The 26560-nt window shown below is 43.4% G+C and overlaps 1 protein-coding gene across 3 annotated transcripts in view; it reads left to right on the top strand.

Annotated features, from left to right (window-relative positions):
- LOC117409262 (kelch-like protein 5) overlaps nucleotides 1-26560 on the top strand; it is a 125282-nt gene that overhangs the window by 23257 nt on the left and 75465 nt on the right. Inside the window, exon 1 of one of the 3 annotated variants that reach the window (XM_059006468.1) lies at nucleotides 14121-14139. The exons of the other annotated variants lie outside the window; for them this stretch is intronic. The gene's annotated coding sequence lies outside the window, so the exon portion shown is untranslated. Of the gene's footprint in view, nucleotides 1-14120; nucleotides 14140-26560 lie in introns of those variants that run through there. 3 annotated transcript variants of the gene reach the window in all.

The following is a 26560-nucleotide window of genomic DNA, read 5'->3' as shown; positions in this document are numbered from 1 at the left end:
AGCCCAAGAGGGGGGAGTCGGTGCATCCACAGCCCAAAAGGGAGGAGTCGGTGCGTCCACAGCCCAAAAGGGAGGAGTCGGTGTGTCCACGGCCCGAAGAGAGGGAAGTCGGGGCTTCCACAGCCCTAGGACCCAAGCTGCAGTCCCAAGAGCCAGAAGGGGAGGAGTTACAGGCTCAACCCCCTGAATTTTTCTGGGGGGGAGAAGGGCAGGATGCTGGTGTTCCCCAGCAGCCTCTATTTATGCTGCTGAAGGGAGCACGGCACACACCAGCCCAGCCGCCACAGCAGAGGGAGCCAGCACCGCCACAGCCTCCCTCTGAGTGGCCAGCATCCGCCCCATCGCCTCTGCCTCCACCACCACCAGGAGCAGAGCAGCAGGAGCTGCCTCTGTCTCCACCACCACCAGGAGCAGAGCAGCAGGAGCTGCTTCTGTCTCCACCATCACCAGGAGCAGAGCAGCAAGAGCTGCCTCTGCCTCCGCCGCCTCCACCGTCGTGGGAGGACTGCTTGCCCCTCCCACCTCCACCAGCAGAGGGTGAATGCCTGCTGGTTCCGCCTCCACCGTCGTGGGAGGACTGCTTGCCCCTCCCACCTCCACCAGCAGAGGATGAATGCCTGCTGGTTCTGCCTCAACCGTCGTGGGAGGACTGCTTGCCCCTCCCACCTCCACCAGCAGAGGATGAATGCCTGCTGGTTCTGCCTCAACCGTCGTGGGAGGACTGCTTGCCCCTCCCACCTCCACCAGCAGAGGATGAATGCCTGCTGGTTCTGCCTCAACCGTCGTGGGAGGACTGCTTGCCCCTCCCACCTCCACCAGCAGAGGATGAATACCTGCTGGTTCCGCCTCAGCCGCCGTGGGAGGACTGCTTGCCCCTCCCACCTCCACCAGCAGAGGGTGAATGCCTGCTGGTTCTGCCTCAACCGTCGTGGGAGGACTGCTTGCCCCTCCCACCTCCACCAGCAGAGGGTGAATACCTGCTGGTTCCGCCTCAGCCGCCGTGGGAGGACTGCTTGCCACTCCCAGCTCCACCAGCAGAGGGTGAATACCTGCTGGTTCCGTCTCAGCCGCTGTGGGAGGACTGCTTTCCCCTCCCACCATCGCCATTGCCTGGGGATGGCTGTTCTGCATCGCCTGGGGCTGCCTTTTGTTCTCTACAGGACACAGGGTACGAGGGAGAAGTGGAGCTCCCGCTGCCGCCTCCATGGCCAGGGGCTCCCCTCCCGAGTTCGCCTCCCGAGGGTCCGCTGCGGCTGCCGTCGCCTTCCGAGGGTCCGCTGCGGCTGCCGTCGCCTTCCGAGGGTCCGCTGCGGCTGCCGTCGCCTTCCGAGGGTCCGCTGCTGCTGCCGTCGCCTTCCGAGGGTCCGCTGCTGCTGCCGTCGCCTTCCGAGGGTCCGCTGCTGCTGCCGTCGCCTTCCGAAGGTCCGCTGCTGCTGCCGTCGCCTTCCGAGGGTCCGCTGCTGCTGCCGTCGCCTGGGGTCGCCAGGGATCCTGCTTCGCCTGGGGTCACTACACTGTGGTCAGAGCCCCACGGAGGGGAACTGCTGGCCGTGAAGAGGAGGGGGGAGGTCAGGAGACCAGCTCCCCCAGCCGCACTTTCGCGGCAGGAGTTTGGGTGGTCAGAGCCCCACGGAGGGGAACTGCTGGCCATGAAGAGGAAGGGGAAGGTCAGGAGACCAGCTCCCCCAGCCGCACTTTCGCGGCCGGAGATCATGTGGTCAGAGCCCCACGGAGGGGAACTGCTGGCCGTGAAGAGGAGGGGGGAGGTCAGGAGACCAGCTCCCCCAGCCGCACTTTCGCGGCAGGAAATACTGTGGCTGGAGCCCCATGAAGGGCAGCTGCCAGCCATGAAGAAGGGGGGGGAGGTCAGGAGACCAGCTTCCCCCGCAGCAATTTCGCTGCAGGAGAAAGGGTGGCCGGCCATGAAGAAGGGGGGGCAGGTCTGGAGACCACCCCCAAAATTTTTTTGGCCAGAGGAGCCGGCCGGTGCGCGGGCCATTGGAACGCTACGGCTGTTTGGGTGGGAGGAGGACATCCCACCGTGGCCGCCACCTTTGGTCCGCTGCTGCCCCTGTTCCTGCGCCGGGACTGCTAACCGGGACTTTGGGGACTAAGGGGGGAGGTGGCCGAAAAGGCCATGTGTGCTGCGCACAAGGGGGGGCATGTGTGGCGGAGTGTCCCGCCCCTATTTATTATTATTTGTATTTTTGTTTGCGGCGCGGGTAAAAGCGCCGCGTCTTTTATTGTTATATTTAAAAACCTCGTGAGGATGCATGGCTGATCAGCTACTGATTATTTAACTAGCTGACAGTCATGCATCCTTACCAAACACGTGCAGACTCTGGCCGGGGGATAATAAGATAATTACCAACTAGTTAAATCCCTCGGCCAGAGTATATAAACCAGCAGCACTATGCACTCGGGGTGTGGAGTGTTCGAGAGTGGAGAACGGGAGAGAGAGAGGAAGAAAACAATTGCTAAAACGTGCTGGAGTATCCAGCACGAAACTTACTTGTTTGTTTATTCGTTCGGCCCTCGTGCCCTTTTGTTTGGTGTTTTGTTAAATCTTTTGTTTTTGTTTTGTTTATTAAATACGCTGAGTGCACCAGCACTCAGCTTCAACCGCCCATCCACTGTTTTGGTTTGAGTTACTTCCTGGTCCGTGACGTCATCCACATCACCACTGCGAGCCAGACTGCCACAACACCCTTTAGTTCTTGTTACACATTAAAAATAATTAAAGTAGTAGTCTGTGCATAACAATGGCTAAAATGGTACACATCTTAGGTGAAAATGACAGTCCTGTTTACAGCAGCTCAGAGTAAACCTGTCCAGCCTTTTGATACATTTGGTTTGTACACATATGTAGTCAATGTTTCACCAAATATTTATTTTCAATTTTTTTTTTTTATAAATAGGAATTTCAGTTTCTTCTGTTACTCTACCTTTTACTGGAGGAAGTAAGTTCTTTTATTTTAAGGGTGCCGTTTGTTTACTAATATCCAATACTCTGGAAAACCGGTTCATTGGTAGCATTTAACACATACACACCAACAAAATAATAATCTTCAGCTCTTAATGTGTTTTGCTCAAGTGATGACATGCCTGTCTGACATGATTTACAGGGTAATCTGTCTTTTCCCTGCAAATTATTGCAGCAGATTAAATGGATTGCTGCTGCCTTAGCCGTTACACACTAGCATTACTGGCAGAATAAGCTTTCAAATTGTCCTCTCTATTTTTTCATGAAGTAGAAAAAAGTCTCCATTTCAAAGGTTCCATGTTTCATCATTTAAAGACGTAGAGTTATAAATAAATGATATGGTTTAAATAATAAATGAGAACTCCGAGTCTTGAGCCATCTGTCCCTGAAAGTGGTGCATTGTGCCCCACCTGCGAGTAAACTACTCCCATGCTATCACATCACAGACTGACTAAACTCTGTTGGCTTTGTTTTGTCCTAAAAGACATCCCAACCCACACACTAAGGACTGCTTGTTTGGAACTGAGATGATGTTAAGTAATATTTAAATAAAAGAAACATGTCATCTCTCCGCCAGGAGGTTGTACTGTAAGAGAGCAGTCGGTAACATTAAAAAGCAGATCACCCTTAGCTACATCAGCTGTAGATTCATGCACGTTTGACTTCCAGACGGGTTGATAGATCCTCGATTTTACCCAGGATTGTGCTAAAGAATGTCCAAACCAAGTTTTACCATAACTGGTTAAGTGATTCTCTCTCTCTCTCATTTATACACAGTGCACTCTGTTTATAAGAATCACTGATATAAGAATCAACCGCATATAGTGATCAAAATCATTCCTATACTAACCAATGTAAAATACTCTGCTTGTAAGAATCGAGCAATCCGCTTATAAGAAATCCGCTTATAAGAATCATTTCACAACCAATAAAGCAGTTTTTAAATTTGAATTTGATCACATCTCGCGTGATTAGGCACATACACAGCGTGGGTAATGCAGTGATGCAGGAAGCACTGCATTGTTTGTATTTGGACAGTGAGTGCGCCACTGCATTGTGCAGGCATTTATTTATATATTTTTTTTTGTGTGTGTTCTCTTAGTGAAAATTTGTTTCAATAAAGTGAATACACATTCATTGAACATATACGGAGTACAGCAGTGCTACTGAGTGATATGCATGTAGAGAGAGTGGGATTGTGGTTAGGAGGAGGGGGATTGCAGAGCTTTGCATCTCCGCTTAATGAAAAACTGAGATTTGCATCGCAACAGAAAATAAGTAAGCCACAGATGCTTAAATGCAGTGGTAGTCCTGACAGTAAAATACTGTCCTGTAATGTCATTTTAATTCAAAGGCCATTACACTTAACACCGCACGGCAGTTAAACTAGGCACCCTCATGAGACAAGCGCTTCAAGTATACTGTTATAAAATAAAATTCTTCAGCCTTGAGTAAACATTATCATGATCATATAACAAGCTGCTTAACCACGAAGACATGTTTTGATGCATTGTCCTCAGTGATTGAGCACCATAGACATCTGTATAGTGTATTTAAACTGGCACGCTTTTGCTAATTGTAATGCGACAGAGTGGCCGAGGACAGTGTAAATTATCAGGCTGGAGTCTTGTTTTAAACTGGTGTTGGATTTATTTCTTATACTGCAGTGGCTAAAACAACCGCTAATAAAAGAATAAAACTAAACCTAGCTGTCAGTTGGAGCACTAAATAAACAATACTTTGTTTGGAACAAACACTAGGGCCCGGACCAAATTAAAACTTTGATAACCCGCTAATCGCACTTAACAAAACTGTATTTAATAGCGTTTTCTTTTTTTTGTAAGTATCATATTTCTTCTACTCATAAAAAGAAAATGTTATTAAATACAGTTTTGTTAAGTGCGATTAGCGGGTTATCAAAGTTTTGATTTGGTCCCAGATCTCTTACTCACGTTTTGGTTTCTTTTTCTTTTGCTTCCTTACTCCTCTATACTCCCATCACAAAGCTGTCGGCTAAGCCCTTTTTATCGAGGTGCCATCAGCTTTAACATGCAGACAGTTAACCAATTGACAATTCTCCTTAATTCGTTAACGAAAAGCTGCTGTGGATTTTTCGTGGGCGTGCATACATGCGGGAACTTGCGACATCTAGTGATCTACCCATTACACTGCAGCCAGGGAACAAGCTTGTATCATTCTCATACTAACATACTGATTCTGCACCACAGTAATCATATCGGTCCGCTTTTAAGAATCAACCGCTTATAAAAATCATACCATACCGGACGGATGTGATTCTTATAAATGGAGTGCATTGTGTGTGTGTAATTTTATATATATATATATATATATATATATAAATTTCACCCCTTACCAATAATGTCACATTTTGTTGAATTACAAATAATGTATGTTATATTTTTTCTGTAGTGGTTAAACTGACCTCTGTTATATGAGCAGGAGGTTAAATGTCAGCAAAACTTGCAAAGAAAATGTACAAAATGAAATTTACTGGTTGCATAAGTATTCAGCCCCTGAAGTCAGTACTTGGTAGAAGCACCTTTAGCAGCAATTACTGCTATGAATCTTTTTGGATAGGTCTCTACTAGCTTTGCACAGATGGTGACATTTTTGCCCATTCTTCACGGGAAAATTGCTCCAGTTCTGATAAGTTTGTTGGGGATCGTCGATGGACTGCAATCTTCATGTCTCGCCATACATTTTCGATTGGATTCAAGTCAGGACTTTGACTGGGCCATTAAATAACATTAATTCTCTTCTTGTTCAACCACACCAGTGTGGCTTTGGCTTTGTGCTTCGGGTCATTTGTCCTGCTGAAATGTGAATTTCCTCCCCAGTTTCAGAGTCTTGGCTGACTCAAACAGGTTTTCCTCAAGGATTCGCCTGTACTTTGCACCACCCATTCTCCCCTCTATCCTGACAAGCTTCCCAGTCCCTACTGCCACAACCATGCTTGACAGTTGGAATCGTGTTGACTGGGTGATGTGCAGTGTTCGGCTTGCGCCAGACGTAACGTTTGGAATTCAGACTGAAAAGTTCAATTTTTGTCTTGTCTGACCACAAAACCTTTTTCCACATGTCTGCAGTATCATCTACATGCTTTTTCGCAAACTCCATACGTGCTTTAAGATGAGGCTTTTTGAATAATTGCTTCTTTCTTACCACCCGTCCATACAGGCCAGCTTTGTGTAGGGACCGGCTTATTGTTGATGTGTGAACACTGACTCCCATCTCAGACACAGAACTTTGCAGATCTCTCAAGGTCATTGTTGGCTTCAGAGTGACATCCCAAACCAGTTTCCTGCTTGCCCAGCTGCTCGGTTTGATGTACTTCGCTGTGGTGAGAGGGATAATCCGCGCCTTTGAAATTTTCTTGTACCCTTCTGCTCTGTAGCTCGCTACCACTTTATCCCTGACTTCTTTCGAAAGCTCCTTGGTCTTCATGGTTGCTTTGTTGGATCACTATGTGAGTTGTAGCTTGAAAGTCTTTATATACCGGAGGGAAATTATCTACAAGTTAAACCACTTTGAGTACACACAGGCTGAAACCATTTCACTAATTTTGTGACCTTTCAAACAAATCATTTGCACCTGAGCTGATTTAGGGCTGCAGTAGCAAAGGGGTTCAATACTTATGCAACTGAGATTAATGTGTTTTTCTCTGTTAATCTTATATATATATATATATATATATATATATATATATATAAGAACATAAGTAAGTTTACAAACGAGAGGAGGCCATTCAGCCCATCTTGCTCGTTTGGTTGTTAGTAGCTTATTGATCCCAGAATCTCATCAAGCAGCTTCTTGAAGGATCCCAGGGTGTCAGCTTCAACAACATTACTGGGGAGTTTGTTCCAGACCCTCAATTCTCTGTGTAAAAAAGTACCTCCTATTTTCTGTTCTGAATGCCCCTTTTATCTAATCTCCATTTGTGACCCCTGGTGCTTGTTTCTTTTTTCAGGTCAAAAAAGTCCCCTGGGTCGACATTGTCTATACCTTTTAGGATTTTGAATGTTTGAATCAGATAGCCGCGTAGTCGTCTTTGTTCAAGACTGAATAGATTCAATTCTTTTAGCCTGTCTGCATACGACATGCCTTTTAAACCCAGGATAATTCTGGTTGCTCTTCTTTGCACTCTTTCTAGAGCAGCAATATCCTTTTTGTAACGAGGTGACCAGAACTGAACACAATATTCTAGGTGAGGTCTTACTAATGCATTGTAAAGTTTTAACATTACTTCCCTTGATTTAAATTCAACACTTCTCACAATATATCCGAGCATCTTGTTGGCCTTTTTTATAGCTTCCCCACATTGTCTAGAGGAAGACATTTCTGAGTCAACATAAACTCTGAGGTCTTTTTCATAGTTCCCTTCTTCAATTTCAGTATCTCCCGTATGATATTTATAATGCACATTTTTATTTCCTGCAGGCAATACTTTACACTTTTCTCTATTAAATTTCATTTGCCGTGTGTCTGCCCAATTCTGAATGCTGTCTAGATCATTTTGAATGACCTTTGCTGCTGCAACAGTGTTTGCCACTCCTCCTGTTTTTGTGTCGTCTGCAAATTTAACGAGTTTGCTTTACTATACCAGAATCCAAATCATTAATGTAGATTAGGAATAGCAGAGGACCTAATACTGATCCCTGTGGTACGCCACTGGTTACCTCGCTCCATTTTGAGGTTTCTCCTCTAATCAGTACTTTCTGTTTTCTACACGTTAACCACTCCCTAATCCATGTGCATGCATTTCCTTGAATTCCTACTGCGTTCAGTTTGAGAATTAATCTTTTATGCGGGACTTTGTCAAAAGCTTTCTGGAGATCTAAATAAACCATGTCGTATGCTTTGCAGTTATCCATTTTCAATGTTGCATCCTCAAAAAAGTCAAGTAGGTTAGTTAGACATGATCTCCCTTTCCTAAAACTATGCTGACTCTCTCACAGGATATTGTTACCATAAAAGTAATTTTCCATTTTGGATCTTATTATAGTTTCCATAAGTTTACATATAATAGAAGTCAGGCTTATTGGTCTGTAGTTACCTGGTTCGGTTTTGTCTCCCTTATTTTCATTACTTTTGGGGTTTTAAAAAATATTTCAAATGAGACCATGTTGTGGTCTGAGTTTGCCAATGGCTGTCTGACCTCTATTTTAGTTATTCTGTCTTCATTATTTGAAAAGTCTAAATCAAGGCATGCCTCCCCTCTAGTTGGTGCCTTGACAAATTGTGTTAGGCAGCAGTCATTTGTCATTTCCACCATTTCAATTTCATCCGTCGTGCCCCCCATCGGGTTTTCCCATTTTATACGGGGGAAGTTGAAGTCCCCCATTAGTATGGCTTCTCCTTTTCTACACGCATTTCGAATGTCATTGTATAACAGATTATTTTGCTCAGCATCTGAATTTGGCGGTCTATAGCATGCTCCTATAATGCCCTTTGAATTTGTGTCCATTATTCTGACCCATATTGATTCTGCATTGTTTTCTTTGTCCTGATTTAACACCTGGGCTTCAAGACTATTTCTTATGTATAGCGCTACCCTTCCGCCTCTTCTGTCCTGCCTGTCTTTCCTATACAGTGTGTACCCACTAATATTATATTTGTCTCCATCACTCTCAGACAACCAAGTTTCTGTAACACCTATCACATCGTAGTTACTTGTTAGTGCAGTAGCTTCAAGTTCTAACATTTTGTTTCTGAGACTTCTAGCATTAAGATAAATACATTTAATAGTTGTCTTACCTGAGTTGTTGCCCTTGTTTTGATGTGGTCTCCCTTCTGTTTTTTTGTTTTCTCCCCCCTTCCTTTCTAGTTTAAATGCTTCTGGACCTCCTCAAGGATCCTTTCTCCGAGTAGATTGGTTCCCTTTCTGTTTAAGTGCAGTCCGTCCCACCTATATAGGTAGTCCTTGTTGTAGAATGTGCTCCAATGTTCAAGAAAGGTGAAGCCTTCCTGTGTGCATTTCGATTTCAGCCATGCATTTTGATTTTGTATTTCCAGCTGTCCATATGGTCCTTTGCAAGGTGCCGGCAGTATCCCAGAAAATACCACAGTTTTGGTCTTGTCTTTTAATTTCCTTCCTAGCTCTCTGAATTTGTTTTGCAGGGATCTTGGTCTGTCTCTTCCAATGTTGTTTGTACCGATGTGGACGACTACTACCGGGTCGTCTCCTGTTCGTTCTAGGAGCCTGTCCACATTCTCAGTGATGTGCTTGACAGAGGCTCCTGGAAGGTAGCACGCTGTTGTAGTAAGGGGGTCCAAACTGCGAACTGAACTTGCTGTGTTTCTCAATATGGAGTCCCCAACGATCATGACCTCCCTTCTTTTTGCTGCCTGGTCAGCACTGTTTATAGGGTCCTGGATGTTGTTCCTTTCATTCTCTTGATGTTGGTTTTGGTCATCTAAATGTTGAAGTGGCTCAAATTTGTTGGATGTCTGGATTTCTGGTGGTTGTGTTTGACGAAGTTTATTTTTTTCCCTGCTTCTGCCTATCTGAACCCAGCTGTTTCGACTCTCTTCCATCTCCCTGGTGGCTTTCAGTCTGCTAGGGGTGCAGACTTCCATGAATTGTGGGTGTGTCAGCTCCTCAAGCTCCTGTTGCTGTCTCATTTCCTCCAGCTCCTTTTCTAGCAGGCTTAATCGCTGAAGCAAGTCCTGGATCGTGCGGCACTTTACACAAACTTGGTTGAGCTCTGTTGGGTTTTCTCGGATTTCCCACATCATGCAGTTGTCACAGATTACTGGCTTGAAGACCTTTTTTTTTTTTTTGGAAGTTTAGTTTAGCTTCTGCAGCTGTCAACCTGCTTTCAAACTGCTTCTAACTGCGTTGTACTTGTCCACGACTGTACTTCTCCCACGATGTCCCTTCCACGCGCTGTCGCTGGGAAGACTGCCTGCCTTTTTTGTTTGTTTATGCTGCAGGCTCCGCCCCTCCCCCGTGTCTCAGAACGCCGCGGAATTTGAATCAGCTGCTCCGAGTTTCAGCTTGTTATCAGAAAAATACACACAGCTGAAAGGCTTTAAGCTGCAATGTTTTCTGATTTAAAGCAACTCCAGATTTAATTTAAAGATGTAATTACTCCTTTCTGCTTCTAACTGCGTTGTACTTGTCCAGGACTGTACTTCTCCCACGATGTCGCTTCCACACGCTGTCGCTGTGCGAGTACATCCACACGCTGTCGCTGGGATGTACTCGCACAGCACCAAATACTGTACTAATAATTCAGATAGCTGTCCAGTTTAATGCAGTACCCTGTGCAAATCTCTGAGCCTCACTTCTACAGTAAAAGTCCCCACTCACCAGTCGTATTTCAGGAAAGATAAAACGTCACATCACAGGTTAAACTTTTTACTTGTAGATTATTATGTGAAGCTCCATGTGAGAACTTGTTCTTAACGTTATCTGATTTGTTTTAATTATTATGTTTTACACCAGATCTCATGAATCAAAAAAGATATCATGAATATAATAAAGATATCATAGAGCATTCATTGCATACCATACAGTAATACTTATGTCTATATACATTTCTCAGTAACAAAAATATTTAAATACACTTTTATTAAAACAAAGCAATCTACACAATTCAAAATATACAAAACAATATATACAATAAAAAACAAAGGTGTAAGGGTGGGTATGGAAAGGGAAGGCTGTATTTGCAGGAGGTGTGGTTTAATTCCATGCTGGAGGTTTTTTTAGGACTATATCGTTCCCAGTGTCTCATATGGACACCATCCCCCCTAAAGAGCCCAACCTGATCATATTTAATTTCAGGATGCCGAATTGAATCCCCCCTAAACCCCTTACAAAATCAGAAATTACATTGTTCACCCAGGTACGTGCTTTGTTTATTTTTGGAGATGCCTTTACATCTTTTCAAAGACGTCACTGGGTGATAAACGAGAATTATTTTTGTATTTGGAAATAGATCATGCAAATTTGTTAAGTCTTTTTTTCATTTTTCTAACTAATTCCACACTTTTCAATTTACCTAAATCATTGCCTCCAGCGTGAATCACCAGGATATCAAGTTTGGAAGAAGGAGAATTTAAAAAAAAAAATCATAAAACAAAACTAAAAAAAATGTGCTGCCAAAGCCCCCTCTGTCTGAACCAGCGGACAGAGGAGTTTGGCAGCTGCAGGTCCAGCCCGCGTGTTTGTCTGGCACGTGTTATCTGTTATCTGGTTGCAGTAACATTTTTACACATATATAGGGGTGTCACAAAGACGGCCGGAGTGGGTGGCGTCAGACCAGATGGAGGAAATAAATAAACACAGAGATGGGGTTTTGGTAAAGCTGAGCGCGTGATTGCGCTCAGCATTTAATAACAGACAGAAAATAAAAGGTTTGAAACAACAAAAACACAGGACACGGCACTTGTAGCCAAAATAAACAGACGAACAAAACGGACTAGACAGTGCACAGACAGACGAACAAAACACGGTGAGCAGATAACACTAATATTTACGTTCTTATTTTACGTTTCTCCTTCTCTCTCTCCCGTTCTCCACTCACCGAACACCTAAACACAAGTGACTAAAACGTGCATCTATATATACTGTTGTGCTGGGATTCAATTACTAATTAATTACTCACTTGAATCCCAGCACGTGAATTCATTACGTGCAACCCCGTGCCACACATTATACACATTTTATCTGCACGTGAAGTGATGTGCCATCCTCGTGCCTAAATATAATTATACACTTTAAATACACGTGAAACACAGACCCGTTTATATCCCGTGTACCAATCTATACACCAACATTAACATACGCACCCATACATACATACACAGAACACACAAATGCACACAGGGGCGGGGCACTTTGCCACATATACCCCCCCTTGTGCGCAGCACACCTGGCCTCAACGGCCACCTCCCCCCTTAAAAATCCAGCAGTCCAGGACAAAGTCTCGGGCTGGGAAGGGAGGCTTCAGTAGGCCCATGGCTGGCAATGCTGTCAGCTCCCCTGCCGGTAGTGGCACGGCTGACAACATGCTGGTCCCGTCCTGCAGCGAAAAAGCTGCGGGGGCGGGTGGTCCCCCGACCTCCCCCTTCTTCGTAGCCGGCAGCTCCCTCCTGTGGGGCTCCGGCCACAAGAACTCCTGCAGCGAAACTGCTGCTGGGGAAAGTGGTCTCCAGACCTCCTCCCCCTTCTTCGTGGCCGGCAGCTCCCCTTTCTGGGGCTCCGGCCACCGTACTCCCTGCGGAGGTACGGGCAGCAGAGGCAGCTCCTGCTCCTCTGCTCCGGGCGGTGGTGGAGGCAGAGGCAGCTCCAGCTCCTCTGCTCCTGGCGGTGGTGGAGGCAGAGGCAGCTCCAGCTCCTCTGCTCCTGGCGGTGGTGGAGGCAGAGGCAGCTCCTGCTCCTCTGCTCCGGGCGGTGGTGGAGGCAGAGGCAGCTCCTGCTCCTCTGCTCCTTGTGGTGGTGGTGGCAGAGGCAGCTCCTGCTCCTCTGCTCCTGGAGGTGGTGGAGGCAGAGGCAGCTCCTGCTCCTCTGCTCCTTGCGGTGGTGGTGGCGGAGGCAGAGGCAGCTCCTGCTCCTCTGCTCCTGGAGGTGGTGGAGGCAGAGGCAGCTCCTGCTCCTCTGCTCCTTGCGGTGGTGGTGGCGGAGGCAGAGGCAGCTCCTGCTCCTCTGCTCCTTGCGGTGGTGGTGGCGGAGGCAGAGGCAGCTCCTGCTCCTCTGCTCCTGGAGGTGGTGGAGGCAGAGGCAGCTCCTGCTCCTCTGCTCCTGGAGGTGGTGGAGGTAGAGGCAGCTCCAGCTCCTCTGCTCCTGGCGGTGCTGGCTCCCTCTGCTGTGGTGGCTGGGCATGTGCACACCGTGCTGCCTTCAGCAGCATAGCGAGAGGCTGCTGGGGGACACCAGCATCCTGCCCTTCTCCCCCCCAAAAATTTTCAGGGGGTTGAGCCTGTAACTCCTCCCCTTCTGGCTCTTGGAGCTGAACCAGCAGGCATTTTCCCTCTGCTGGTGGCTTGGGTCCCAGGGCTGTGGAAGCCCCGACTTGCCTCCCTTTGGGCTGTGGACGCCCCGACTCCTCCCTGTTGGGCTGTGGACGCCCCGACTCCTCCCTGTTGGGCTGTGGACGCCCCGACTCCTCCGACTCCTCCCTGTTGGGCTGTGGACGTTCGGGCTCCCCCCACTCAGGCGTAGGACGTTCGGGCTCCTCCCACTCAGGCGTAGGACGTTCGGGCTCCTCCCACTCAGGCGTAGGACGTTCGGGCTCCTCCCACTCAGGCGTAGGACGTTCGGGCTCCTCCCACTCAGGCGTAGGACGTTCGGGCTCCTCCCACTCAGGCGTAGGACATTCGGGCTCCTCCCACTCAGGCGTAGGACATTCGGGCTCCTTCCGCTTGGGCTCCTCCCATTTGGGCTGTGGATGCTCAGGCTCCTCCCATTTGGGCTGTGGAGGCAAAACCAGCAGGCATTCACCCTCTGCTGGTGCAGATGGGGACAGCAGGTACTCACCCTCTGCTGGTGGAGATGGGGACAGCAGGTACTCACCCTCTGCTGGTGGAGATGGGGACAGCAGGTACTCCTCTGCTGGTGGTCCTGCTACCTGGGCTGCTGTTCCATTTATGGTTGCCTCCAGGTAGTTGAGGACAAACTCCACACCCTCCTCCAAGGTGTTTGGGGTGTGTTCCTGCTGATATGCCTCCCATCTCTCACTGTCCATCATCCACAGGACCCGGACGACTATGGGCAGAGACTGGGCCTCCAGCCCAGCATTCTCCAGGAACCAGCCCCGCAGTTTGATGGCGTCTTCTGCCATTGATTTTTTTTTTTGTTTTGTTTTTTTCCCCCAAAACAATATTTGTAATTTTTTTTTTTTTTTTTTTTTAATCCAGACCCCTCCTGGTCTGACGCTTGGAGGCGCGGCTATCCCACGAAGACACCACGTGTCACAAAGACGGCCAGAGTGGGTGGCGTCAGACCGGAAGCAGGAAGGAATACAGAGACAGTGGTTGTGATGAGCTGAGTGCAATGGCTGCACTCAGCGTTTATTAACAAATAAAAAGGTTTGAAACGGTACACAAAACACGGGACACGGCACTTGTAGCCAAAATAAACAGACGAACAAAACGGACTAGACAGTGCACAGACAGACAAACAAAACACGGTGAGCAGATAACACTAATATTTACGTTCTTATTTTACGTTTCTCCTTCTCTCTCTCCCGTTCTCCACTCACCGAACACCTAACCACAAGTGACTAAAACGTGCATCTATATATACTGTTGTGCTGGGATTCAATTACTAATTAATTACTCACTTGAATCCCAGCACGTGAATTCATTACGTGCAACCCCGTGCCACACATTATACACATTTTATCTGCACGTGAAGTGATGTGCCATCCTCGTGCCTAAATATAATTATACACTTTAAATACACGTGAAACACAGACCCGTTTATATCCCGTGTACCAATCTATACACCAACATTAACATACGCACCCATACATACATACACAGAACACACAAATGCACACAGGGGCGGGGCACTTTGCCACAAGGGGTTATTCATTTAACACATAAAACACATGAAATGATCTGTCTTGCCTTTAGAAATTGCCACTGGCAATAAAAACATCTGTTGCAGGTTTGCTGTTTTATAAGAGCATCTTCACAGGTATAACCAGTAAAACAATCATATTAAGCCATAGTAACAGAGCCATAACCAATCATTGACTGATTCTTAACAGATTTCAGATGTTCTTGCCAATTGAATTAACAGGGCAGTTGTTTTTCACTATTTGTTAAGCCACAGTGTACGTTCTCTGTTTGCTGACTTCACATTAAGAACCGATATCTGCATCACTACTGAGGATATTTTGGATCTATCTGCAGTCAAGGTTTAGCAGCTGTGTAAATGGTTTTTGGCTGTCCTCCAGTTTCTCGTCATATACCGCTGTGACTTTGATGTCGGAGACCTTAAACTTCATGACCTCAAAAGTAAACCTGTCAGAAGTGTGTAACAATGCTTGGGGAAAAAAAACATTGAAGACTGTGAAAGTCATGTCTGATCTAAATTCTGATGCCGTACTGTGCTACCTGCAAAATCACAAACTTATCAAAATACAGTATCGCTGCCCATGAATTTTTATAATCTTGCTTTTTCACTGACCTCCTTCTATTGTACTGTGTTGTCTTTTAATGCTGTTCATAAGAAGGTCAGTAAATTACCCCAGGTAGAACAGATGAATAGGTATATACAGAAGATTCCTCACTGTTAAAGCCATTAATATAGTCCCCACTGTGTGTATAATGCTCAGGCCATGGCTTTAATATAGCCTTAAGCTTAGACTTGGCCCTGACAAAGTCTTCACATGTGCCATGGAGCTTCTAGTCTCTAAATTCTGTTCTGCAAAATGTAGTTTATTTACGGATCAAACGAAAGGTATCCTACTGCTTACTACTGTACCTTTCTTGTGGATATTTTAACAATGTGGTACATCAGCAAAATTGCTGTTCAGTTTTCTTGCATCATTCAGTATTTTTCCAACTCTGGGGAAAAAATGATAACCAAAGTTGATTGTCTCCGATTTCACATGTAACCTGCAATTCAAAGAACTTAGAGAGGACAGGGAATCTGGAGTTTGGATCTCTATTATGGCAAAAATGATGAGAGGGAAAATTGTAATTGAGTGCAGAGGAGACTTGCATGGTGCTGGGTCATGCTATGACAAATCCCCCAAAACGTTGCGGAAAAATGTCACAATACGTCTCGGATTTTGATGAAACTTGTTTTTCGGGTAGCTGAGATTGCAAAAAAACACACACGCATTGCTTTTAAAAGCCAATAACTTTTGAAATGTGTATGTATAGAGCTACCACAATTCATTTGTAAATACAATTGAATTGTAAAACATACCTTTCATGGTTAAATGGAGGGTCATCAAGGGATCTTTTTTTTTTTCTTTAGCAGTCTAAAGCCTGTACTGCATGCACTCAAGTGTTGAAACAGCACATTTTCTCAGTCCAGATATTTCCTGTGGGAACGGTACACAGAAGTCACCAGCGGTGACAAAGTTTCTAGTTTCTTTGTACAGTCTACTGTAGTAGGAATGTACCATCTATATTAACACTGGAGTTTGTATTGTGTAGTAGACGTCTTCGTGTACGATGCGTTGTGTATTTTTTCTTCAGGATGTTAAAGGACCACCAGACACAAACTGAAGTCTTGCAGCTTTATACTGAGAGAACTGAGAGAAATAAAATAAAGAATATAAAAATAAAGCCTGCTGCACAGTAAGTACTCTCCACTCTGCATTCGCTCTCAGCAGGAAGCCATATTGAGAGAGCCAGAAAAACACAGTGCATAATTTACATACCTACATGTAAATGTACATATATATATATATATACATATATATGTACATACTATAACAACGTACACAATTGCAACTTCAAAGAGATTGTAAAGTCGTCATTCAAAATATTACTTTCCATACACTGCAATTTCACGTAGCCTAATTATACATGTATTGTATGTAAACAGAATTATTTTAAATTAATAAACATTTCCCCCATACGTACATATGCATGAAAACTTTTAGAACACACATACCTGAGAGAAATAAAATAAAGAAAATAAAAATAAAGCCTGCTGCACAGTAAGTACTCTCCACTCTGCATTCGCTGTGGAGAAACCAACAAAACCAAACGGCAGCGTTAGCACAATAATAATAATTGGTAATTAATCATAACAAAAATATTCTCTCACTTAACTTTCCTTCCTTTCTTTTTTCCTTTTTTTTACCATTGTTAAATCTGATTACAGATAAATCGCAATCTACACTGAAACAGCTCTACATAAAACAAAACGGTAGAGCACGTGTTAACAAAAAGAAATTAACAAAGCTAAATTCTCTAATTTACATGTTCATTGTTTTTTTTATACACAGCAAATACTTTATTATGTGGTTACAAAATAAAACATACAATCACGTCGAGTGATCAGATGACAACGTTTTTTTCCAACTTTCTTTCAGAGAGAGATAACACGTACCTCTCAGCAGGAAGCCATATTGAGAGAGGCAAAAAAACAATCTCACTCCCAATACACCACCCACTATCCTTCCCAGAATGCAATTTGTATACAACTTTATTGATCTAATGAACAAAAACAAAGTTCAGTGCATTAAATAAACAGTACTTTGGCGTTACAGTGAGATTTATTAATATATAAACATTATATCTTCTCCACTACATTCACCCCCCATAAATCTCACTTACTTCCACCAATACATTCTACAATTGTATGCACGGTAACCTGGAGTAACGTAAGAGTTATTCTTGCCAGTCTTCCTGACCATTAGAATTCTAATTGGATGAATTACCATCCCTACAAGTTGAGTCATCTTTAAGACATTCAATTAAGAATTGGAAAGTTAAAGGAGTAGCGCTAAATTCCCAAACAGTCCAGACCAAGGCAATGCCGACAACACAGCCCTCTTTCAACTTGACACGGTACAGAACAGATCACACAAATCTCAAATCCGACCCCTACTTTACTCCAGCTTTATGTTCTGTATAACTTGACAAAAAAAAAAAAAAACAGAAATACAACAACTCAAATTAACTTTGGAATATTCCTGAAATAGTATCAACAAACTTGTGAACTGACCCTGCTACCCTAACATGTTCTTGGTTAGTCATGTTGTAGATGAGTTTGTTAACTGGTTTGATTATTATTATTCTTATTATTTATTTCTTAGCAGACGCCCTTATCCAGGGCGACTTACAATTGTTACAAGATACCACATTATACATTATTTCACATTATACAGTATCACATTATTTTTACATACAATTACCCATTTATACAGTTGGGTTTTTACTGGAGCAATCTAGGTAAAGTACCTTGCTCAAGGGTACAACAGCAGTGTCCCCCACTGGGGATTGAACCCACAACCCTCCGGTCAAGAGTCCAGAGCCCTAACCACTACTCCACACTGCACTACACCAAAGCGTATTCTAACTACCCCCTCTCTGATAGGACTTTCGACTGTGCTACCATCACAAGAGCCAATAGACGGAGCTGAATGAACAGTACTATTAGCATCCTCATGGTATGCCTCATTAGCAAAGTTAACATCCCCTGTTACAGTTGAGGTGGAGAGACAACTATTGCTTCGATTTGTTTGTTCGATACTCCTCTCTATTGTTACATGGGATTGATCAGAGCAAGCCGAAAAACAATCTGATTGTCCACCCAGCTCATCTGTCCTTTGACTTGAAGATTTGTCAACCTTCGAAGCTTCATGATTGAAATCTTCATTACCCCTCTCATGCCCCCGGTTTGTTGGCAACTGTTCAATCCATTCACTTGTCCTTCTGCTCTGATCTTCCTCTGGAATATTGATTTCCCTTTCTTGTTGACCATCATTTGGTACGTCCTGTTCATCTTCAGACAAAGTAGACAATTCAGTGGTTTCACTATCCTTTTCCAAATCCAGTGGTAAGAAGTTAGCAGGCATAATGAGGTTCCGATGCACAACCTTCTCCTGCCCTGTTGACACATTTTTAATCTTGTAAGTGTGAATTTGAGAGTTCTTCTCAATAACTGTGTACAATACAGGTTCCCATTTATCCGCCAGCTTCCTTTTTCCTCTCCTTTGTTAGCCAGCAAGACCCTGTCTCCCAATTCCACAGGTGCACCTCTAACCTTTTTGTTGTAACCGTCAGCTTGGCGTTTCTGCCCTCTTTCAGCATGTTTTTGGGCCACTTGTACAGCCTCCTGTAAATCTTCTCTCAAACGTGTCACATAGCACTCGTAGTCAACAATCCCATCATCTTGCAAGACACTTTTGAAGATAACATCAACTGGTAACTGCGGTGTTCTGCCAAACATTAAATAAGATGGTGGAAACCCAGTCGTTTCATGAGCTGTACAATTATATGCGAATGTCAGTGTTTGGATCTTTTGGGGCCAGCGGTGTTTGGCCCGAGGAGGAAGGGATCTGATCATGTTGCCAAGGGTTCGATTAAACCTTTCAGTACCCCCATTGCCCATAGGGTGATAAGGAGTGGTATGAGATTTCTGGACCCCAGCTACCGCCATCAGTTCTTTAATGAGATTACTCTCGAAATTGGTGCCTTGGTCCGTATGTATACGAGCAGGAAATCCATACACACAAAATAACCCATCCCACAGTTTCTTGGCAACTTGTCTAGCAGTTTGGTTCACGCAAGGGAAGGCATGCGCTAGTTTAGTAAAGTGGTCTGTGATAACAAGAACAAACAAACGAGTTCTAATGGGGCAGACGTATTGATGGATTTTAAGAGAGCTCGGGCTTCAGGTTCTGGAGTTTTACTAAGGACACACCTCTTACAGTGGCGCACATACTCTCTTATATCCCTATCAATGTTGTTCCAGAAGAATCTGTGCCTGGCCAAATAGACAGTTCTCGATTGTCCTTGGTGGCCTGCCTTGTCATGAACTCCCTCCAAAGCAACTTTCTGCAACTCTGAGGGGACAACATACTGGAACCGGTTTCTTTTAGAAACAGGGCCCTTTGAAACTCGGTACAATGTTCCCTCAATTATTGCCAACTTATCCCAATGCTTTAACATTCTTACGTCTGCTAGTTCATTGCACCTTTCACACATAGATGGTCTCTTTTGCCTTCCTAAATTATATAGGATTCTTGAAAGGACTTCATCTTCCCGTTGTTTGCGCTGAAGCTCTTCTCTAGAATAAGCTGGTAACATATCCAAACCAGGCAGGAAGACTTGAAGAGCCCCTTGATCCAGCTTGGAAGCTCGGACTCGAGAACAGGTTTCCCACTCCAATTGGCTCTCTAACACTGCTGAGATGTCATTTTTACTTGTCAGATTGGTGAGGAAGAGGGTGGGCATCTTTTACTGTACGGGCATTCAACCATCGGAAATCAGTACACACCCTCAATTCTCCAGACTTTTTCCACACTAAAACTAGCGGAGAGGCAAACTCGCTGCACGACTTTCGTATTATGTCTTGTTCCTCCATGTCATCCAAAACCTGTTTCAATTTATGATAATGTCCAGGTGACATTCTTCTGTATGGGAGTCTGAAAGGACGATTGTCAATCAAGTGAATACGATGCACAAAATTGGTAGCTTTCCCACAGTCTAGTCTATGCTTGGAGAAGACATCCTCATATCGTTCAATCAGGTCAACCAACATGCTTGTCCAATATGGAGACACTTCTGTGGACGTTATATCGAGTTCTTGTAGCCCCAACTCCTGTAACCTGTGGGTTAACTGAGGTTCATTTGGTGTATCAGAGGCAGCAGCACAATGGTGGGAGACATCACTACTAAATGAGGACCTGTCTAACACACTGTTATCTTTATCAGTCAACCACTGGCCTTGTGTTTGAATGCGGTCCACCAAAGGATCAGGCGGTGCAAAATTTTCAAAATCTTCAAGAGCGAGACATGGGTAAACATCTGCAATTTTGGCATTTCTCCTTAATGTTATGGGCTTGGGTGAAGGATTTATAATCTTTACTGGAACCCACCTGTCCCCCCTCAAAGGAGTCACTAACACGCGAAACAGTGGGCTCCACCAGCACTGTACTACCAACGGATAGAGGAGCAGATGCAGGTAACTTCCCCCAAACTAAATGTTCAGTTTCTGACGAGAGGGTAATGGCACTTTTTAACTTTACAGTCCCCACTTTGTCAGGAATGGCATTTCCACGCCATCTATCTAAACTAGCGAGCATCTGTAAGAACTGGTTATCCTCTGAAAGCAATGGGTCTGGAATAGACATCAATTTCCAGTATGTATTGCTCTGCCTAAACTGTTTCACAATATGCCTAATGACATTGGTTCCTAAAGTCAGGTCATCTTTCTGGCCACAAACAACTAGTGTGGGCACTTCAAGTTCAAAACCGAATAATTCAATTTTCAACACATAAACACCTTTTGGTAGTGTTTGCTTGGCGCCGCAACCAACTAAGATTACGTCAGTAGGTTTGTGTGATCCTTCTTGCAACACTCCCGCCGCTATCAGTTGCCCCTCTGCTACGTCAGTTAGAGTGCAAGCCATCGACCCACTGTCCATCATAGCACGTAGTTCAGTAAGTGCATTAACCTTCACCGGCACATAGAACAAGCCATCACTTTCCGGTAATCTCTCTGTATTCTGAAAGGCAATTTTGCACGAATCAGCCAAACTCTCACAACAGTTAGAATAAATTACTCTAGGATCATCTTCTTTCTTTTCATTGAATGGGTTTTGAGTTCCGCCTGCGTGATCACCCCCTGCGCGCAGGCTACTTAGTTTCCCAGAAGGTCAACAGCGTTCCCTGTAACATCTTGTGGGGTTAACAAGGACGACGCTACTTGAGGGCAATGTTCCTTACGATGACCACCCCCATAACATCTAAAACACAGTCTATGCCGTATGCAGTGCTGGTGAGTAGTATGATTCTGATCACTACAGATCAAACATCCCCTATTAGAATGCCGTTGGTTCTGCCACAGCTGGGGGGGTCTACTGGGGTCAAGTGTACTTTTCTCTAATACCCGCTCGAGCATACCAATCATTCTTTCTAATGTAGCAGATTCGCTTATACTAGTAACTTTGTACTGTTGAGGTTACAAGTTTGGGACATGACACAGGATTGTCCTGAGCTACACGACACACTAAATGCTCCTCCCCACTCTCTACCAGAGCACAGTTCTGCTTTCTGATTTGTTCAACAGATGCAAGGCAATTTGCCTTCCTCCTTTGTTCACGCTGGTGTTCATCAATGTGCTCCTGAACTTCATTCATGGTCCACTTCTCTAGAGCTTTGGACTTGAATATCTGTACTAGATCTGAGTCTGAACAATGACGAACAAACATCATGGCTACTTCATGACTTGAATTTTCACGTTTCTTTCCCTGTCTTTCTAAGCATTCCTCTACCGCATCCATGGCTTTATTCAGTCTAATCCAATAATCAAGAACACTTTCATTCAGTAAAGGTAAGGTTGGATAGAAATCTGCCAATGGCATGCTTGAATATGTGACACTCCCAAAATGTTGTTTCAAAATATTATAAATTATTTCTGGATTCTTTTTTCACGTCAAGATATGGACTGCTACGCAAGCCCACCTTCACTACATCTCTCGCCCTCCCCAGAAGTCTATTCATGATCTCCTCTGCATAATTGCATACATTATAACCCTTTTTCTTAAGATAAACACCCATAAGTTCTTCCCATCCTCGTACAGTACATTTTTCTGTCCCATCTCCTCTAAAGATGGGCGGTTCTTTTAACATCGAGCTTTACAACAAGGCTCAGTTTGGAGAGATCAGATCCTGACAACTGGGAACCCAGTGAATTGTTTGCGGCATTGTCACTGGTTGGGCAAGGTGTATTGTTAGGGGTTCCAACTCCACTTGCTGACAACTGAGTTACTATGGAGTTACTAATCTGTTGTCCCAACTATCTAAATAGATCTGTTAACTGCTGAATTGTGTTATCCCCCGAATTTTCAGGCACTGGATTAAGGTGTGATGGAGCGCAAACTGGAGTACTAGATAACCAGGAACCCGATCCTCTCACTGAGGCATGTATGTCCTGTGGGATATCTAAATCTAATTTTGGGACCTCCTTTCCTATTCCACTGGACACATGGGAGTCCTCATAACATGGAGTGATGTCTACTGTAACATACTCCTTCCCATTCCAATTAGTAGACATTTTCAGATTAGCAAAAGAGTATGTCAGAGCAATATCAAAAACAAAATAAGAATATACACATAGATATTACAGAAATAGTTCATTCAATTGTGTACACTGTAATGTATCCTTGTTCTCTCTTACACAATCCAAATTCCACAGTATTGTAGCTTGATTTATAAAACAGTTGTTCCCTGTAAAAGGAGGAGAAAAGGTTGTGTTTTTTTTTTTTTTTTAGTCCCTCCTTCTCAACTTGCAGCGGAGTACCTGACTGGCTGGTTCATAGAAAGCGTACAGTTCCCTCGGCGATCGGTTAATTCACCAATGCGATGATCCGGGTCACGGCACCACTGTAGTAGACGTCTTCGTGTACGATGCGTTGTGTATTTTTTCTTCAGGATGTTAAAGGACCACCAGACACAAACTGAAGTCTTGCAGCTTTATTCTGAGAGAACTGAGAGAAATAAAATAAAGCAAATAAAAATAAAGCCTGCTGCACAGTAAGTACTCTCCACTCTGCATTCGCTCTCAGCAGGAAGCCATATTGAGAGAGGCAGAAAAACACAGTGCATAATTTACATACCTACATGTAAATGTACATATATATACATACATATATATGTATATACTATAACAACGTACACAATTGCAACTTCAAAGAGATTGTAAAGTCGTCATTCAAAATATTACTTTCCATACACTGCAATTTCACGTAGCCTAATTATACATGTATTGTATGTAAACAGAAAATTATTTTAAATTAATAAACATTTCCCCCATACGTACATATGCATGAAAACTTTTAGAACACACATACCTGAGAGAAATAAAATAAAGAAAATAAAAATAAAGCCTGCTGCACAGTAAGTACTCTCCACTCTGCATTCGCTGTGGAGAAACCAACAAAACCAAACAAAACGGCAGTGTTGGCATAATAATAATTGGTAATTAATCATAACAAAAATATTCTCTCACTTAACTTTCCTTCCTTTCTTTTTTCCTTTTTTTTACCATTGTTAAATCTGATTACAGATAAATCGCAATCTACACTGAAGCAGCTCTATATAAAACAAAACGGTAGAGCGCATGTTAACAAAAAGAAATTAACAAAGCTAAATTCTCTAATTTACATGTTCATTGTTTTTTTTTATACACAGCAAATACTTTATTATGTGGTTACAAAATAAAACATATACAATCACGTCGAGTGATCAGATGACAAAAAAGTTTTTTTCCAACTTTCTTTTAGAGAAAGATAACACGTACCTCTCAGCAGGAAGCCATATTGAGAGAGGCAGAAAAACAATCTCACTCCCAATACGCCACCCACTATCCTTCCCAGAATGCAATTTGTATACAACTTTATTGATCTAATGAACAAAAACAAAGTTCAGTGCATTAAATAAACAGTACTTTGGCGTTACAGTGAGATTTATTAATATATATTATATACATTATATCTTCTCCACTACAATTGCATGTATTGTCCTTTTAATATTTGTATTATTCCTAAACTAGCAGTTTTACAAAGTGTTAATCCTTCCACTATTGATTATTGACATGCAAGGCAAGAGCTCAAAGTTACTAAATATTTATTAAGAATTCAAACGGAACACTTCAACTTATTTATCCATAGTTTTGAAACTTGAATACTGATTTTTATACATTGATATTTATTTCACAGGTTTTGTTTGTACTAATTAAATCTATACATTATTCACTTAATTTAGCCTTTCTATATCAGATTTGTAAGTTAGTGAAAAAGTGAGTAACTTGAAGTGTTTTCTTACAGTAAGTTTTTTTTACATTTCCCTTTTCTTTGGTGTTGGCAAATGTTTGGGGTTGGATTTTCAAAATTCTGCGAGCTGCATCCACCCTGTGCTTGACTGTAGATGCAAGTGGTATGCACAGTGTCTGCATCAAAATCTAAAGCTACTGGTTTCAGCAGTTTCAGCAAAACTAGATTACAAGGAACTATTCCTGCACCTGAATCTGTCTGTCAGCCTATCTACGGGGGCTCTTTTGAAGAACCTGAGATGGATAATGAAGACCTCATCCAGTACAAGCAGTGGACTCATGGCGCACAGACCAAACTACACTGTCAGAATTCATCAACATTACTTGTGCTGCAGTGGACACCACCATTGCAGCACCACTTTATTGCCAAAGCTCAGGCTGCATATCTGAAGGACATGAATCTGTCACTTCCTGTAAGTTCTCATTGTCCTGCTAGATTTTGCAGAAAATTATTCATTTATCTGTCGAGATGCAATACAGGGCTTCCACTGGGAGACGTCCCAAGCAACACTCCATCCATTTACAGTGTACTACTGCCAACAAGACAATGATGAACTTCATTGCTTTAAGATCTCCACACACCGGATGCGATGCGACAAGCAAATGCGTCGTACGACACACCGCACCACGACAAAAGAAAAATAAAACGTGTGTTTTGATACAAGACGTTCACATTGCCTGCGATGCAACGGGCAACACTGAAGCGACGCGAAAGAAATAGGATTGGTGTCTATGTTTGCGATTTTGTCGCACGGCAGCTAGAGAAATGACCAATGAGGAACAGCTTCCCTTGCGTGCCTTCAGTAAACAAGGGTGAAGGAAAAAGTAATTCTTGCAGTATCAAAATACCCGGAGCTGTACAATAAAGGACACAAATATTCTAAAGACACCGCAATGCGGGAGAACATCTGGGATTCCATTTCCTGGGAACTGGATATAGGTGGTGTGTATGCTTTGTTTACCTTTACTGAAATAAGTATTCTGAAAAGCTATTATGTATTCTACATTTGTATTAGCTGTATAACAGGACTAATATATGTGTGATTTTTTTTCCAGCAGATGATACAATCAGAGGAGACTCGCCTAACACATTGATCTGTGTGTAATTTAGATACATAACCCTTACTAAAACAAATAACATAAAACATGGTTTAATTACTATATATATATATGTGTGTGTGTGTGTGTGTGCATGTTTACATGTGCACACTGGATCCGATCTTGCATCTGATTTTAACGTGCATCTAAGAAGAAAAAAACGATCCTGTGCATTCCCTATTGCACCTTGCACACTGAGTCCGTAATTGTCATACGACGGTGATGCGTCCAATTTTGGAATCGAAACAAGTTCGATTTGACGTGCGTTAATTACATTGACCAGTGAAAAATGACTGGGAAAACCACATGGATTCTTGTAGTTCCTTGAACAAAATGGAAAAACTAATTGTGTGTCACCAAACAAAAATGACTTTATCATAAATCCAACAAAGATTACAATGACTTTAGGGAAAAAAAGAAAACATATGGAAAGACATTTGCCATGGACTTGGGCATGAATGATATGTGTTATAAAACATGACATTATGAACTGATAGCTTATATAAACACATGGATTTTGTGCAGTATAGGTTATTATAAGCATATACTTTTTATTTCAATTGTGTAGAGGAAGTAAAGAGACAATGGCCTAACCTGGAGACACATATCCGAGAAAGAAGTGTGACAGGGCAACCAACAGCGGTCAGGACTGAACAGTCAGAAAAGAGGGGCAGTACATGAAAGGGATGGAATTTCTGGCTCCATACACAGAGAGCAGGTCATTATGGTAAAGTGTTTTCGGTAGCTCATTGCTAGCTTCCCAACTTTTAAGATATATTTATTACAGGAGCTAGTGTAAAATTAAATATTAAATATTGGTCATATGGTTTCTGATGATGTGACAACTGTTGTGTGTTTTTTTATTATGTATTGTGTAACAACATTATTGTAGATCTGGTAGAAACATAATAATTAGCAAATGTTTTAACTTCCATCAGCGTTCGCTGATCATTAAGTTTTATATCATTGTTTTATACTAC

Source organism: Acipenser ruthenus, chromosome 2 (assembly GCF_902713425.1).
Source record: "Acipenser ruthenus chromosome 2, fAciRut3.2 maternal haplotype, whole genome shotgun sequence".
Taxonomy (NCBI): domain Eukaryota; kingdom Metazoa; phylum Chordata; class Actinopteri; order Acipenseriformes; family Acipenseridae; genus Acipenser; species Acipenser ruthenus.
The sequence above is the reverse complement of the archived record's forward strand: the minus strand, read 5'-3'. Positions and strand labels throughout refer to the sequence as shown.